The sequence below is a fragment of the Chelonia mydas genome, chromosome 5 (assembly GCF_015237465.2).
Source record: "Chelonia mydas isolate rCheMyd1 chromosome 5, rCheMyd1.pri.v2, whole genome shotgun sequence".
Classification (NCBI taxonomy): domain Eukaryota; kingdom Metazoa; phylum Chordata; order Testudines; family Cheloniidae; genus Chelonia; species Chelonia mydas.
This window is the reverse complement of record NC_051245.2, coordinates 126,598,942-126,616,154: the sequence shown is the minus strand read 5'-3', so window position 1 is coordinate 126,616,154 and position 17,213 is coordinate 126,598,942. Positions and strand designations below refer to the sequence as shown.

Sequence of the window (17,213 nt, the reverse complement as noted above, 5' to 3'; positions counted from 1 at the left end):
AACAGGTAAGGCTGCAGATACTAATTAAAACATAATAATATCTTACTAATAACAAAATTAGCATTTGGAAACCTGGAAATTCTTCACAGAAAGAGTGTGTGACAGGCTCGAAGCCAGGGGTGGGGAAACTTTGTGGCTGAGGGCCAATGAATGCTCACGAAATTGGGGTTAGGGTACACCAGGGGGTGTGAAGGCTCTGGGGTGGGGATGAGGGGTTCGGAGGGCAGGAGGGGAATCAGGGCTGGGACAGGGGTGAGGGTTCCGGCTGGGGGTGCAGGCTCTGGGGTGGGGCTGGGGATGAGAAGTTTGGGGTGCAGGAGGGTGCTCCGGGCTGGGATCAAGGGGTTTGGAGAGTCAGAGGGGGATCAGGACTGGGGCAGAGGGTTGGGGTGTGGGGAAAGGCTCAGGGGTGCAGGCTCTGACCGGTGCTTACTCCAAGTGGCTCCCAGAAGCAGTGGCATGTCCCTTCTCCAGCTTCTACACGTGGTACGGCCCCTGACCCGGTGCCCCGGCTGGAACGCCGGAGCGGCCCCCAACCCATAGGAGCTCGCGGGCCAGCTTAAAAATGGCTTGCGGACCACATCTGGCTTGCGGGCCGTAGGTTGCCCACCCCTGTTCTAAGCAGAAAGTGATTTCTGAGGAAGAACTTTAAAAGGAGAGATAATGCGGCCCCTAATGCACAGTGGGATAGGAATATGTGGTACAGCGGCAGGGGGCAATTTTACATCTCTCAAGGGAGAAAAAAAAAAAAGCAACACAAACCGGCGAGAAACAGCATGAAAAGAGGGTGGTTGGGAAGAAGTCAAGCAGACCATGCAGTGACAGTGGGACCCAACAACCATGCACATGGGATGAAATCTCAGCAGCGGATTTTAAATGTGGGAAGTGGGGAGGGAACACAGATTGAAGGCATAGCTAACAATGCAATTTAACCTGGATGGGTTCAACCCATCACCGCTGTTCTTTGATGACAGCAGTGAACTGGACGAGATGGGAGCAATGCTTTCACGGTGTGATGAAAGGCTTAAGGGCAGATAAAATAGAAAAGGGTTTTTGAAGTAGCTATTTAATTTCATGTAGTGGGTGAGGAAGCTCTTGAAGTCTATAAACAGACACTGCCTGAGGAAGACAAATGTATTTGGCAGGAAGTCTTAAAAATATTTAAGAATGACTCTAACCTTAAAGAGAACATTGTGTTTGAGTGGCATCAATTTGAGTCTCCTCATGTGGGAGCAAATAGGATTGACAAGTCTGGAGCCAAATTGAGACAGAAAGAGTGAGAGAGTCTGAGATTACTGAAAATGATCTGCTTAGAGAGAAAACTGTCCCTGGTGTGATTGACAAAACCAGAGAGAAAGGTTATTAAGGGAGTCTGATTTATGCTTGCAAAAAGCAATAGATATCTGCAGGGCCCTGGAGGCCACACCACGCTAGAGAGAGATAATAAAAGCACTGAAAAGTTGGTACAAACTGTCAGACAAAACAGTACTGGGAGTAGCATCACCAGAGCTTAGCCACGTGAGACTGAACAGGGGGTGCAAATGAACACCATAAACTGAAACATAACAGGCCTCACCAATTCCTAGCGTACCTCTGCACAAGAAAGCTAGAGGCTGTTTGATTCACAAACAGTGATGCTGAACATAGGCTGAGTTGAACACAAGGAACTTTATTAAACCTTGTGCACTGCTTTGTCCATGTGGCTGGGTTGCTTCCAGCCTAACTCCCCAACTTTCCCTGATCCACTAGCATCCTGTCAACAACAGTCCCTCTGACCCCAGTTCCACTGATCGTGATATATTTCCCCTATTTTAGAAAAACACTTTATGGAAACATTAAAAAATAACTAACTGACACCACCCCACCCACCATCTCCCTTTGGCCCCAGGTTGCTAGCACACAGCCCAGTCGGAGTCTTGTCTTTACCACAGATTTAGCTGGTCACATAGCTTCTGACATAGTTTGGTCTGCTCAATGGGCAACCACACCAGAAGTGACCTCTGTCAGTCTCTCTCTCAAAGTCTAGCAAACTCTTTCTGTGGCGTCTCCTCCCCCACCATGGGGTTGGCCTCTGGATGGTTCTCTGTCTCGCCATTCTGTGAGGATCTCTGTGTCTCTGTAGGCTCTCTGTGGCTGCTGTCTCTGCTAGCTTGTAAGCCTACCACTTGTTTTTCTTTTATAGTCACCTTGTATGCACTAGATACAACTCTCTAGTGACTGGATCCTCACAGGACAGCCTGTCTCCAGGGCCAACAGGTCCTTCGTTGACCTGTCGTACACTTGTATTTGCTTTCTCTGATTGTCGGCCATCTCCTCTCAGCAGTATCTCCATCCATCTGGGTGCAACAGGTCTCCCCTTATGGGTAGCAAGGTTTTGGTCCTTTGGGTACCCCTGTGATGGGGTATTTCTGTGTGACAAGAGTGTTAGCAAGGGTTCTGAGCCAGAAGAAACAGCTTTGTCTAACAGCCTTAGCTGTTTTCACAGCTGATTCCACCTTACCATGGCTCTGTGGGAAAGTTGCAGAAGTGGTGTGCCAGTCAAACTCCCATTTGCGTGCAAATTCCTTGAATTCTTCCCAGGCAAATTGGGTTCTGTTGTCAGTGAATACGCTATCCGGAATGCTGTGTCTTGCAAAGTGGGCCCTCAGTTTGCCAGTCACTGACTTGCTTCTTGTGTCAGGCAGGCCATTAACCTTCCAAAAATTTGAATACCAGTCTACTGTAATCAAGTACTGCTTCTCCTTGAGGGTAAATAAGTCTGCTCCCACCTTTTCCTATGGTCGGATGGACAGCTCATGTGATAAGTGCCAGCAGAAAGACTGGCCAATGTCACACTCTCCTATTAAAGGAGCGGAGTTGTGTATTCATTCCCAGCCAGTAAACACACATTCAAGCCTGTCTAAGACAGCTGTTACAGTCCAGGTGTGAGTCATGTATTTTTTGAATGACATCCTTGCATAATGAGGCAGGGACAATAGCTCTGTGTCCTTGAAATAGGATTCCGTTGCTGTACGCTCAGCTCATCTTTAATTTCAGAATATGGCTCTGCTCTCACCAATACTTGGCTTTTGTCATCTGGCCCTCCTTGAATCATTCTCTCGATTGCCTGTAGTTGGACATCCTTTTCTGTAGCCTCTGATCACCAACAGCTTTGCAGTCAAAACTGGGTGACAGTGCAACATGTGAATGGATTCAATGTCCTGATCCCCTTACACCAACTTGCTGAAGCTAGGTATACGCGCTGCTCAGAGTGTCAGCGAACAACAGTAGCCACTGTGGAAAATATCTGATCTTTAGTTGTTAGTGCTGGAGTCTTTGTGGCATGAATAAGGGTCTTGGCCATGATTGTCTCTTGGGGTTTATGGTCTGATAGCACTACTAGTGGGTGGTCATAGGTATACCGATGGAATCGTACCACTCCAAATACCACAGCCTGAAGCTCTTTTTCTATTTGAGAGTACCCCGTTCAGTCTCAGACAAGGCTCAGCTGGAATAAGCAACTAGCTGCTCCTGCAAAAGAGCTACACCCAATCCCACCAGCCTGGAGTGTCAGTGGCTCTCATGGCTGGTAGTATGTAAGGACAGGGGCATCTGTTATCATTTCTTTGTGCGTCAAATGCTTGCTGTTGGGAATCTGCCCAGTCCCACTAAACATTCTGTCTTGTTAACTGATGTATGGGATCCACTACTGCAGCCAAGTGTAGACAGAACTTGGACACAACATTTATCATTCCTATGAAGTGCTGTACCCCTTTCACATCTAATGGAGCTGGCATATCCGACTACCCTAATCTTCTTAGGATCTGCTTTCAAACCTTCTGCTGTGAGCAGATGTCAAGTGTATGTCACCTCACGCTTTGTGAGACACACTGTCTGGCTTGAATTTTATGTTCTTGTCCCTGCATTACTGTAGAAAAGCTTGTAGTTTTCTGCCATGGTCTCATTCAGGTTTCTATCATTACTCCCTTCACTTACAGTGAGGATATCTGCAGTTATTTTCACCCTGGCAGCTCTTCTAACACTTGGGTGAGTCTTCTCTGGAACACTTCTGGTGCTGTGCTTATGCCTATCGGCATGTGTGGCCATCTGTAGCAACCAAATGGTGTTGCAAAGGTCGCCAGCATGCTAGTCTTCTTCCAGGCTTATGTGCCAAAACCCATTCCTCACATCACAGAGCATAAAGATTCTGGTTTGAAAAGTTCTGGCAAGATGTCACCAGTTGTAGGCAGTGAACAGTGGCATCTTTTCACTGCCTGGTTCAGAAGCTTTAGGTCTATGCAAATGTGTAATTTGCCTGATAGCTTCTTTAATAGCACCATGCTGCTTATCTAGGGTTTGTACTGACCTCTACAGGTGCTATGTTATCGCTTGCTCTGCAGTCTTTTGAGCTCCTTGCATGCTGGAATTTTTTTTTGTAGTAAGCACATTGAGATGGGAAATGGAAACAGCTTTACTTTGAGGCACCTGTTGCCTTTGAAAACATCCCCATATGCTTTTTAAATTTTCTCCATTGTCCATGGGACTCCCCTTTTTTTTGCTTCTTGCACTGCATCTATAAAATTCTGATACTGCACCCTGATTAAATCCCAGCTTCTACGGCTGTATTCTCCCAGAGAGGTCTGTGGTGCTTAACATCCCATCACCAAAAACTTCAGCTAGTACCACTGGTTATTTTTCAGGTTTGTTACTATAAGGTCACATTCTCCTACAATCTGCATTATGCTCTCATTGTATATTAGATTGCACCTGCTGTTTGTAATGGGTGTGTTCCATTCCAATTTACCCCGAGAAATCACAGTGCAGGAGGCCCTATTTTTCAGCTGAAATTGCATGAGGTGTTTCCCTAATAACATTGTTGCAGACACGGAGGTTGGCATTGTCCCTTGTTGCATTCCTGTCCCAAATGCCTGTACCCAATATGCTCTCCAGATCAAGGAGAGAGTCATGATGTCACCATTGCTGTGCCATCCCCTTCTTGTACAAGTTTGATCATCTTTCTGAGACCTTCTTCTGCTCTTGGACACACTGATAAAATGGTTCAACTTGCCACATTCCTTGCAATGCTGTCCTAGTGCAGGGCAATTCTCCTTTACGTGCTCATGCTGCCTCCCACAGTAAATGCACGTCACGATGGGCATAGAACCTTGGCCACTTGCTCTTCTTTGCTGTTGTCTCACTTCATGTACTTCTGGGGGCATTGTGCCTCCTAGGGCTTTCAGTGTTTCTGGGGGCTTTCGATGCACACCCAGGTCTAAGTATCTGTCTAACGTGAGGTCCACTTCCTGAAAAAGCTGCTCCTGCAGGTGATGATCCCAAGTACTGCAAACTATCCTGTCCCGAATCAGGGAGTCTGTCATTGGATGGAGCAGCCAATGTGCATAAAGCATAACATAGAGGGTCCACCTCCTCCTCTTCAAACTGGTGTCTAGTGAAAAAGCTGGGTCACGCCACAGTTTTGTTCTGCTCTGGGGAGCAATAGGCCCCCATGGATCTTAGGACTGTTGTGAAGCTTGAGGCAGTGGTGAGTTTCAGAGCATGCAGCTCTCTTTCTTGTGCCCCAGCAAGGTCAAATCATCCTTTTAGTTTTACTTTCCTGCTGCTGTCGTCGCCCTGCAAGGCCAGGCCCGTGTACAGCTCCAACTCCTTCGTCCACTGGATCTATCCCTGGGCTAGGTTCGTGTTTGCAAAAATCTAGGACTCCAGAGTGAGTTCCGTGGCTTATGCCATCAGCAACTCGCTGCTCAGACACATACACCATGTTTCATTTACAAAAGCTGACTGCAGGTGAAATTGAACGGATTGGAACAAATTGAACAAGTGAAACTGATTAAATCCTGTGCACTGCTCTGTTTATGTAATCCAGCCTAAGTCCCAGTGTTCCCTGTTCCCCTAGTGTCCTGTCAATAACAACACTGCAGGGAACATGGGCTCTCTGACTCCCGTTCCTCTAATCCTGGTACAGAGGCACTGGAGAACTGTGTGAGGAATTCCTATCTGCTCATAACAAGAGCCTTTTCCAAGAATCTAGAACTTACAGCAGCAAACGCAGCAATTGCCAAAGCAGAAATACCCCTCCTGAGACATGGCAGGCCAAATATTTGAAGGCAACTAGTGATTGGGTACCCACATTAAGACACCTTAAAGGCACCTGATTTTCAAAAAGTGCCAAGAAATGAGGCACCTTTCAGCTGTCTCAAGTTGGGGATTTAAAAATTGAGGCGTCCAAAATCTCTTTGAAAAATTTACGCCAGCATCACTAAGGAACTAGTGAAGGACTATGTACCATTTGCATCCAGAGACGCAGTACATTTATAAGGCTTCAGGGAGTGAAACTCCACTATTTCAGTTCAGGGACCCCTAATTGGATAGAATAGCGGAAACAGTCATGCAGGAACATTCATGTTTTACAAACCCAGATCCGGGCAGAGGTCCATAGGCACTTGTTCTAGTGTTTGGAAAGACCACTGACAGCAGAGTCAAAAGCACTGTGACGCGGGCAGCCAGGCCTCCACTGTCTGTATAAATAGAGACACTGGACCAGCATAAACAGTGCCCCTTCCCCACGGAGAGGGGATCGCAGACGCAAGTTTGCTATTGTTTGCACCCCTCAGTGGTGTTTGCCAGCAATCCTTTCTGAGCACCAGTGACTGGAGCCTATGCACAGGGAATAACCCTTGGAACTCCCCCCCCCCTCTGACAATGCCCCAGGCACAGAGGAAGAGCTGCCCTGCCTCTCTAGTGGATTGATTTGCCTGACTGAAATGGGCCTCTCAGTTTTTTGAAGAAGAAAATTTGCATGACTTTAGCAGAGCACTAAATACCTCCCTTGAACCAAACTAAACCCCTTGGTGTACTGGCCCAGTGGGGGGGTTTCTGTTAGGGCCAGATGTGCTCTTTCAAGGGCCCAGAAGAGGCACTGTGTCGGAGATACACTCCTTGCCAGCACAATTCCTCCTGGGGCTCCCCTGTTTTGCTGAGGGGGAATGATCTGTATCACCCCTTCACAACGCAGCATATTCCTCCCCATGGCACACCCAGCTGGCTCTCCTGGCTGGCAAGAACCATGACTCTGCCTACTCCCCCACCCAGCACCTGGAGTTTAGATCAAAATAGCCCTCATGTGCATAGGCAAACTATGTGGAGTGGGGAAAGGGCAATCAGTGTTGCCCCCTACTCCTCTGCACTGCTGTATCAGGGCTAATCACAATCCTGTCTTTAGAAGGATGGGTACTAAAGGCTAAGGACCTGATGCAACCGGCACTCAGATAAACTAATAGACTGGCAGGTAGATGTCAGTGGGAGTTGGATGGGGCCCTAAAAGCATTATCACCTGGATCACATACAGGCAGGTCCCTTTCTATACAGCAGGAAGCAGGATATATTTTTAAAGACATAAAAATCTCAGAAAAGTTTAAAAAACCCTCTTGTTTTTGGAATTTCCCAGATTTTAAAATGACCCTAAACTTCTCCCTAAGAAAACGGTGGGTACTTGCTTTTCTCACATATTTACTCTCTGAAATTAATTTCTATTTTAGGCACGATTTCTCTTCTCTTAACTAATTGCTCCCAATTTACATCCGACACTTCCTGATAAATTTTGTTAGGCTTGTCTGCCACATCTGCACCATACACAAAATTATCCATAATACTACAGACTGAACTTTGCCAGATGGGTGTTATTTAGATGTATTTATTTAACATTTTCTACATAAGACTGAGGCAAATGCAATTTAGCCTTGAGAGTGCTATGTTTGGCAAATCTATTGCACGTTGTTATTAAGAAGCAAATTTAAATTTAAAATAGGAAACTCAACACTGTGCTTTATATGTGTCTATCACAATATTTTCAAAAGAGCTTGTGTGTGATAGAATGTGCACCATTCGCTGAGATATATTTTATATCAATAAACCGATTCCTAGATTTAAATGTCAGAAGGGACTGAATACTATGATAATTTAGTCTGATCTCCTGCATAACACAGGCCATAGCATTTCACATCATAGAATATCAGGATTGGAAGGGACCTCAAGAGGTCATCTAGTCCAACCCCCTGCTCAAAGCAGGACCAATCCCCAATTTTTGCCCCAGATCCCTAAACAGCCCCCTCAAGGATTGAACTCACAACCCTGGGTTTAGCAGGCCAATGCTCAAACCACTGAGCTATCCCTCCCCCCTGTAGCTTGCATAAAGCCCATTACTTTTGATTGAACTACAGTGTCTCTATTAGCGGCATCCAATCTTGATTTGAAGACTACAGGTGATAAAGAATCCACCACACTGAATAATGTAAGTGTGTGCAAGGATGCCTTGATCTGGCGAGACAAACGTTAAAACCGGTAGTAGAGAGACACTTTTGGAGGTACTGGGTATGAAAGCAGAAGGGAATGTTAAACTACACTGAGATTTGCACTTCAGTCCGGGATAAGGAATATTTACATGTTAATTGACCTTCAGAAAGGGAGAAATCATTGGTAATGAATTGCCTATGCATTTTTTTTTAATATCACATACACTTTGAATAGGTCTGAGTGTCCACTGAGAGAAAATGCCTCTGTTTTTGTCGCTAGTTGTCCATGCTCTGCTGAGGACTTATGAGTCTCTCAGAAAGAGTCGCTCTTTGCTTCATGTCTATTTTTCTTTGCCTTTATTCTTCACCAGATTGGTTTTCTTTACCGCCCTCCGGCCCGTACTGCTGCTCGCAGTAACACAACACGTGGCCGTTTTCACCACCAAATTAAAGCACACTCTCAAAGCACCAGGATCCATCAAAGAGTTAAGAATGCTCCTGAATATGCACTCACATGGCTGGTTCACTGGAAAGACGACGTTTTCCGCCGGTGCAGGAGCACCTGCATTTTTATATCAGACCCCTATTGATACATAAAAAAGCAGATCCATATCTTGTGTCCTGAGGAGGGAAAGAGTCATATGCTTTTAGCCCCTGAAGTCCTCTCCTGTCAGTCTGTCTGTATAATCACACATACTTGCTATAGGAAACTACTGACTTGCTAGCTCACATATGAAGTATCTTGTGTAATTACCTTTAAACATAATTTAATAATTAATACAGTTACTCCTTCGCTGAGCAGTAGCAGATCCCAAGGCTTGGCAGGTTGGTTCTGGAGGGAAAAAAAGAAAAATTGGCTCTGTGGAACAGGCCTAGCTTAACCAATATGCACTGGACACACTTGCTCCTGACCACCTAACCAATTTTTAACTGGCCATGTTGATCTTTCCCCTGCGTTGCTGGCTGCAATAGTGCCAGGGTTTTTCACTTGTAACTTACACATCACAATTGGCAACTGTTGTTGCACACATGCTTGGGAACGCCAGCAGCTGCTTCCACTCTGGCGCAGAGGTTGCATGGCCCATAGGAGCGCTGCTGGCGCTGCACCCGGGTCCTGCTCCACTTGCCAGGCTCTCAACGTGCAGATGTGGCAGCTGAGGCTCCTGCTCCTCCCAGTGCTGGAAATCAGGGTGGACCCAAGGCTCGCCTGCAGGAAGGGATAAGGAGCAGGGGTGGGGCTCCTGGGAGAGGAGCTCCCTGCACTGAGGCTCTGGGGACAGGGTGGGTGCAGAGGCTTAGGGCCGGGCAGGGGAGGGTGTCTGAGAGGGGAAGAGGAGGATCAGGCTGGTGGGGAAGGTAGTGCTCAGTTTTTATGCCTCTTAGATGTGACAACCCTACTTAGCTCCCAACCAGGTTTGGTCCAGCTGCCCCAGCCCAATCATGACTCACCCCTGGCATGAATGGTCAACACTTCCGTGAATGGTGTTGCAACCTGGCACATGGGGTCGCAGCCCCACTCAGGTTTCGTGCCATAGGTAGATCTTTGCACCCTGGGGAGCTGCGCCACCGCCTCTGGGTGCTCCCCCAGATGCCAGAGCGATCAGACCATGTCAGAGGAAGACCCCTCCCAGGAGTCCCATTTCTCAGAACCCTTTTCAGGGATCAGTTTGTCTTCAGCCCATTCTGCCTCTTTCCTGGTGTTGGTGTCTGTCATGAGCCACGGTGGCCTCTTTGGGGTCTTGGTAGCTGGCCATCATGTTACCCAAGTTCACCCTTTGTCCCAAGGAAAAGGGCCTGCTTTCTTGCTTGCTTGCCTGCTGACATGGTCTGATCGCCCAATCAGTGTCTCAGAGTCAGTCCCTTATTTGTATCGATTTGAATCTAATTTCTGTCCCAAGCCAGCTGAGACTCAGTGCCCCTTTCCCTGAGGAGCTGGTAAAGCTCTTCTCTTAGCCCTCCCAGTGTTTCAAAAGGCAGGAAAGCACCTCTGGCTCAGAAGGCTCAGCTATCAAATGCACCCAGGTATTTGCTCTTTTCTGCTTTCCATGGTCTCCGACAAGTCCAGCTTTAATCAGGAACCTGTCCCCTATGACTGGGGAGCCAGCTGGGCACAGCTGAGTTCATTGCTATGTCACATTACATACGTGCACCCCAGCAATTAGCCTACTTAGCAAATGTCTCCCAGAGCAAAAGGAGAGAATGGGTATTAGATTTTTTTTAAAAAGTCAAATTGTCATGTATATTTAAATTCAATATTCTAGATTTATACTTTTCATTATACTTTTAAAACACTTCTCTGATCTAATAAAGATGTTCTCTTATTTATAGATTGTATAATCACACACTCTAATTTATGGAAGGTGTGGGTCCCTCCCATTTCCATAGTGCACAAAACTGCAAAATACTTTAATCAGTCCCCGATGTGGAGCGTGTACCTTGTTTTCTTCACATTGTACATACCAGTCCTCCAACAGACACAGAGGGAACACAGCCAATCCTGTCTTTCAGAAACCACACTCCCAACACCAATGCTGGGTTCCCAGCGAACACCTCTACACCAAGAGTCAACTCTAGTTAGAGAGCAGAGAAAACCCTCCTGCCCCCTGCAGTTACTTTTCAGGGAAGATGTTGCACCAAAACAGTAACAATAAGAGCATGCGTTCAAGGACTGTACTTTGCTACCATGCTAAAAAAAAGAATGCAAGTCTACATGTAACAGCACCACCTGGCGACTGTCACAAGACTATATTCCTTAAACTTAATAGGCTGGATGACATGAAACATTCCCAAAGTCTTGTGTCACTGTGCAGTTCCCCCAACGTACCACTTTACACGTGCATTTCAACTAGTCTGTGGAATGTCTAAGACTAAGGGCAACACCCTCACAGTTGTGCTAGGGTTACTTCTGGCTTTACCTTTGCAGCTTCCTGATCCTGGGGATTTATAGGAACCAATTTGGCTAGTAGTGCAACTCAAAACAGCCTCAGAGCTGGTCTAAACAGTGCCAAACTACAATGCCACCAAGGACCTGTTCTGGTAGCCAGGCAACACTAACACAAAATATGCTCCAATCCCTGTTCCCTTAACCATGCCCCCAACATCAGGGCCAGCAGGCAGGCCTGGAGTTGGTACTGCCTGTGTCAGGGACAACTGAAAGAGTTCACTGAGCTTTGTTCCAGCATAGCAATCTAGGAGGTCCTGTACTATGCACATTGCATGATGTGTGCATGATCTGAGCAACGTACTGTGTGAACTGGTTTGGTGTTGGACAATGGATAGGACAGCTATGGAACTTATGGCACTGCATACCAGAGAGCCTGGACAGCAGAGTAGCTACTTGGGGGTTTACCATTATTCTGGGCCTCGTGGCAATGTTTTCTCACAGAGACAGACTGAAGCTGAGGCAGTGCATTTTGCAGAGGATACATAGGGCTTATCCTGGGTGCCCCCTAGCTACCTCATGATGCAAGATAAACAGGATCTTGGACATCTCCCTAGCGTGTGCACAGCTTGTAAACAAACCAGCTGCTTCGCTGAGCCCTGCAGAAGTAAGGTCCATGCATTTGTCCATTGCTGGTGTGTTCCCTCAGCTGCAATGCGGTCACACTGCTGGCTAGCAGAGGGCGAGAGCATGACCCTAATTGCAGCTGAGGCAGCACAGAACTCTGCGAGCAGAGGGCTTGGAAGCACAGTTGCACATTCCTTACGTCTATTGCGCTTACAGTGCTCCTGACAGCCCCTGCCCATGTCCTGCACCCAGGCGGGGCGGTGACACAGCAGAAAGCCAAAGCTCTACTGTGCCAGTGCAGCACACCCACAGAAGCACATCCACCACCGAGCCCTGAATCCCCGAACTGACAACATCTGTAATCTAGATTTGTAATAAATTATTCAACTTTTCTTCATTATTTGCCGGACTTTCAGAGCTGGGGGAATCATTTGTGATTTTATAACTTGCACCATACTATAAAAGATACATTAGTGAATAATGTTCAGTTGTTACCCAATTCTAATATGAAATAACACTGGACCCAATATCCCCATTATTAGCCTGTTTCCACTCCCCTACACTGCTGTTTCTTATCACTTAGTTTCCATAGGAACACGGGATTTGCCATATGGAATCAGACCCGAGGTCCGTCCAATCCAATATCCTGCCTCTGACAATGGCCAAGGCCAGACACTTTGTACGATACAAGAAAGCCTAAACAGGCAAATAATTCAATTATTATCCAATCATGCAAGTCTTTCCCCCTTGACTTACCCTTCTTTATTCCATACAGAGCACAAGGCCTTCACTAGTGCCTTCCCTCTTCAATGAGCTCTTGCTGCAATCTTAGCTTTTAATTCTGCTTCAGTTGTGTGTTTCCATGTTGCCCTTGGTCAACCTTGGCCCCTCTAACCCTGAGGATTTCAGTCTAATGCTCGTCTTGTTATGGTCTTCAGATCTTTCCTCCATGTGTATTCTGGCCAACTCCATTTTCATTCCATAATTTCTTCTCCTGTTTGTTTCTGTTCCATCCTCCTCCAAAGCGCTTCATTTGTGATTTTTCTGGCCATCTGATACTAAGGATTTGTTTCAGGCAGCTGTTTATGAAAAGTTGGAGTTTATGTAGTAGTGTCTTAAGTCCCCAAGTTTTAGCCCCTTTCCCCCCCGCTACTGTATGTTTATTTTCCTGATCCTCTTAATTCCTAATAGCCATGGACGAGGTGGTGCCTTTTGCAACTGGTTATTGAGAATTCAGGAAGGAAGCAGTTAATAATCCCTGAAGGAGTTCGTTAACATAGTAGGAAGGATCATCCTCCTCCCAGCCAGAAGCTTGAGACACCCTCAATTACCTGGAATAGCAAAATGCAGATGAAAGCAGCTCTTACTGAGACCCTTTGTATCAGGGCAGCTTCCCTCTGGATTCTGATTTACATGACGTACAGAACACACCCAGTCCCTGCTGCACCCTACTGCAGATGCCTCAGGCCTAGCACATCTGCTCTGTCAGGCAGAGCTACTTTGTACCCTGATGCTGAGGTTCCCATATAGGGACTAGGATGGGATGGTCACATGGTCTAGGATTGGTACTCAGATGCCAAGAGATGCAAATAGGAGGTATTAATTCTCTGTTCTATTCAGCTTTGTCAGCTCCCTCATGCTTCTCTGGCCAATTAAAATGTAGAACACTTGGGAGTGACTGTTCTGTTAAAGTACACCTGCCAGCTGACACACACAACACATGGATGCCAGTACTCCTCCCCTCTTGCATGGAGGAAAGATGCTACAGTGATAAATCACAAATGGGTATGAGAAACTAAGAATAAAAAAACCCCCCAAACCCCATGGCTCCTAAGGGTGATATTATAATGATATGAAATGGATGCATCAGAAATAGACTACACCTCCTGAAAATGAATATGTGTTAAAGAAATAAGTGCTCTTGGCAGCAAATGAAAGCCTGCACAGTGTAATACAAGGGAGCGCTAATACCTCAGTAATTGAGTCAGGGGAAGATAAGCATTTCGGTGCCAAGAGCATGTTCAACCCTCTCTGCTCCAGGAACGTGATTCTTCTGAAATAGGCACATTTGAGTTCTCTTATCAATTCATGCACTTTTTAGTGGTACCCACCATTTTGATCAGGCACCACTCAATAGCCTGATTCAGCAAAGTACTTCAGCGCATGAGTAGTCCCACAGAAGTCAAAGAGACTGCTCACATGCTTAAAAGTTAAACATGCATTGAAATCGGGTCTTCAAGCAATCCCATTGACTTAAATGATGGAAGGGAATATTCAGCCTGGGTAAAGGAACCACCTAATACATCTAGGACAGTGGTTCTTAACAGGGGGTGCGAGATGCCCTTTCTGGGGGTGTGAGACATGCGAGATTTTTTTAGAAGGTAAATCATCGAAAACACAAATTAAGCACAGGCACGTTAAGTACAACTACTTTGTTTCATCAAACCTATGTATTTATTAACATTATACATTTAATGATTACAGTAATATACAAAAAATATATCTAGGTTTAAAGAACTGACCTACTTCAACGACTTTCGATAAGGGGCACGAGAACATATTTTGAGAACCAAACGGCTGTAGGCTGCAGTAATGGTTAAGAATAACTGATCTAGGATGTTCAAAGGTATTTGGGCACCTAACTCCCACTGAAATGAGCCAAAGAGTGCAGGCTACACCTACTGGATGGGGGACTATATCCTGGAAAGCAGTGACTTTGAAAAGGATTTAAGGATCATAGTGGACAAAACTCAACACGAGCTCCCAGTGCAATGCTGTGGCAAAAAAAAAAAAAAAAAGGCTAATGAGATCCTTGGATGTATAAACAGGAGCATAGTGAGTAAGAATACGGAGGGGATTTTACCTCTATGTATGGCAGTGGGGAGACTAATACTGCATTCAGTTCTGCTGTCCTCATATTTAAAAGGATGTTGAAAAATTGGAAATGGTGAGGAGAACCACCACAAAAGTGATTCGATGGCTGGAGAAAATGCTTAATAATGAGAGAGACACCAGGAACTCAATCTCTTTAGCATGTCAGAAAAGAAGAAGCTCAAGAGATGACTTGATTATGGTGTGTAAGTACCTTCACAGGGAGAAAATACAGGAACAAAAAACTCTTTAATGTAGCAGAGAAAGCAACGACAAGACCCAATGGCTAGAAGTTAAAACCAGACCAATTCCAATTAGAACTTGGGCACAAGTTTTGCTGAACAACGAGGCTGGTTAACCACTGGAACAAAGGATTAAGGGAAGAGGTGGAATCTCCATCTCTTGGAGTCTCCAGGCCAAGACTGGACGCCTTTCTAGAAGATGCTTTAGCCAAACGCAAAAGCTATTGCGCTCAATACTGGAGTAACTGGATAAAATTCTCTGGCCTGTGTTATTCAGGAGGTCAGACTAGGTGATCCCTTCCGGTTTAAGAAAAAACAAACAAACAAAAACTATGAATTTGGCCTTAATGAGCATGGGTCACACATTTCTTCCCAAAATTCAGTGAAACTACTGTTTAATAAATGTGATTTGAGTTCATGTAAAATCTGTGAAACTGTTAGACTGCAGGATTGCATGAGGTGGAAATTATTTCTAAATCCCTCTGGTGACACACTCTGCCAAGAATTTATAACTGTAAACAAACATTTATATTGTATAGCTATAACAGATCTCACTGTACAGAAAACATTTTAAAGAAGTACTGGGAGTTTATGGGAGTTAACCAAAGGATTTCAGGGACTGGCATTCCATTGCCCACCTGTTGTATATAGTCCTACTCAAACCAGGATCAATATAACAATAACAGAAAAACTTATTTTCCCCCCAACATTTCCAATGAACTGCATTTCTGAAAATGGTGCACAGCTACGGTACAATCTCCAATTTACACAGTCCAAAGTCCATATCAGCTGGCTGACTGCTTCCCAAATCCTAGTCCATTTATAGTAAACAAACAAGACAATAAAAGTGTAGTCATCCCACATATTCCAGGTGCAGAGTGAACATTTTCAGCATAAACAGAAAAACTCAAATTGTACAGTGCTTCAGTCGTCTTAGTTTTCCACAATCATGTACACTAGGCTAATGCCAGTGACTATGCCAAATTCCAGCTAGGGCAATTATATCCTGTCAATCTAAATTCTGCATGCAGTTTCAGTTCAATACAGAATTTTTATCCTACATCTCCTGTTGTCAACTTTCGCATAGGATTACTAGACCTTGTTACACTGCTACCTCACTCTATCTCAGAGGTGGCTGCATTTCACTGGTGGGTGAAGTGATTTATATAGCTAGAGATGGATATAGGTCCTGTCTATCTCCAAAGTTACACTGGTTTAATTAAAGGTGTTATTTTAAATATTTTCTAATAAATTCTATGTGTGTTTGCCATGTGATCTAGAGAAAAAAATCTCTGAATTGGAAGGAAATCTTTGCTCTGTTTAGCGTTCAAATACTGTGCCAGCAAGTTAGTTCAAGTGTGTAACACTAACTTTATTTTTGTCAATCCAGTGTGTGCGTTTCCGTGGAAACGGGAACCAACAGAAGAACGCTGGCTCTTAGTTTTTGATTTGCTCTTGTCTCCATGGAAACAGTGATCTCATTGGTGAAAATAAGGATAAGGATTTTTAAATAATGACTTTCTGAAAGCTTCCGTCTACTTAATTGTGCCTTTGTGATCTTTATTGTCACAGAAAGAAATGCAACAAAATTACAATCTGAGAGCTTCAAACCCAAGTTATTTCCCAATTAATACAAACAGCAGGTCTATCAAGCTCCTTCCCCAATCAGACTATACCGTGGCACTCTTGGGACTATCCCCAAGAATTTCCTAATTCATTTTTTAACCTCTTCTTTACAACCGATTAGGAACAACTCCAGTGTTTTACATTTTAAATAAAGGCAGCACTCACGGCCTGGAGTCTGTACCTTGTTGTTTTGTTCAGCTATTTGCCAAGTCTGGTCCAGCTGCTTCATCCTAAATGATCTCTGAAATGCTCCACCGCCAGCTCCTGCACTGTTCTCTTTTAAAGGCATTCTTCAGGCTGCCCAAAGTGCTAGTGACATTACTTTGCTGGGTACTGCTGGCGTCTGTAGGGTTAATGTTCAAAGGTGCACAATTAGAACACTAGGGGGTGTTGTGGTGGCTGTTTCACTTCCATTGAAAGATTCATGTGAGCAAGGGCCATTCTGTTGAGGCAACTCCAGATAAATAAAACCCATAGCTAAGAATTACCTAGCCAAAAATGCACAGCAGGAATTAATTGAGTCATACAGATTAGCTGCTAAAATGCCTTCTGAATCCAGGGGACTAATAGAATGAGAGCTCCTCTTCTTCATATTATTTATAACTCGGTGGTAGCTATCAGACAGCCTCCACCAGCCACCCCCTTTTTAATGGGCATCCATGAATTCAATGAGTTAAA

At 45.2% G+C, this 17,213-nt stretch overlaps 1 long non-coding RNA gene across 1 annotated transcript in view; it reads right to left on the bottom strand.

Moving 5' to 3' along the window:
• The window catches only part of LOC122466064, a 50,587-nt gene that overhangs the window by 16,116 nt on the left and 17,258 nt on the right, over positions 1 to 17,213 (bottom strand). Inside the window, exon 2 of the long non-coding RNA XR_006291284.1 lies at positions 12,553 to 12,875. This is a non-coding gene — a long non-coding RNA (uncharacterized LOC122466064). The remainder of the gene's footprint in view (positions 1 to 12,552; positions 12,876 to 17,213) is intronic.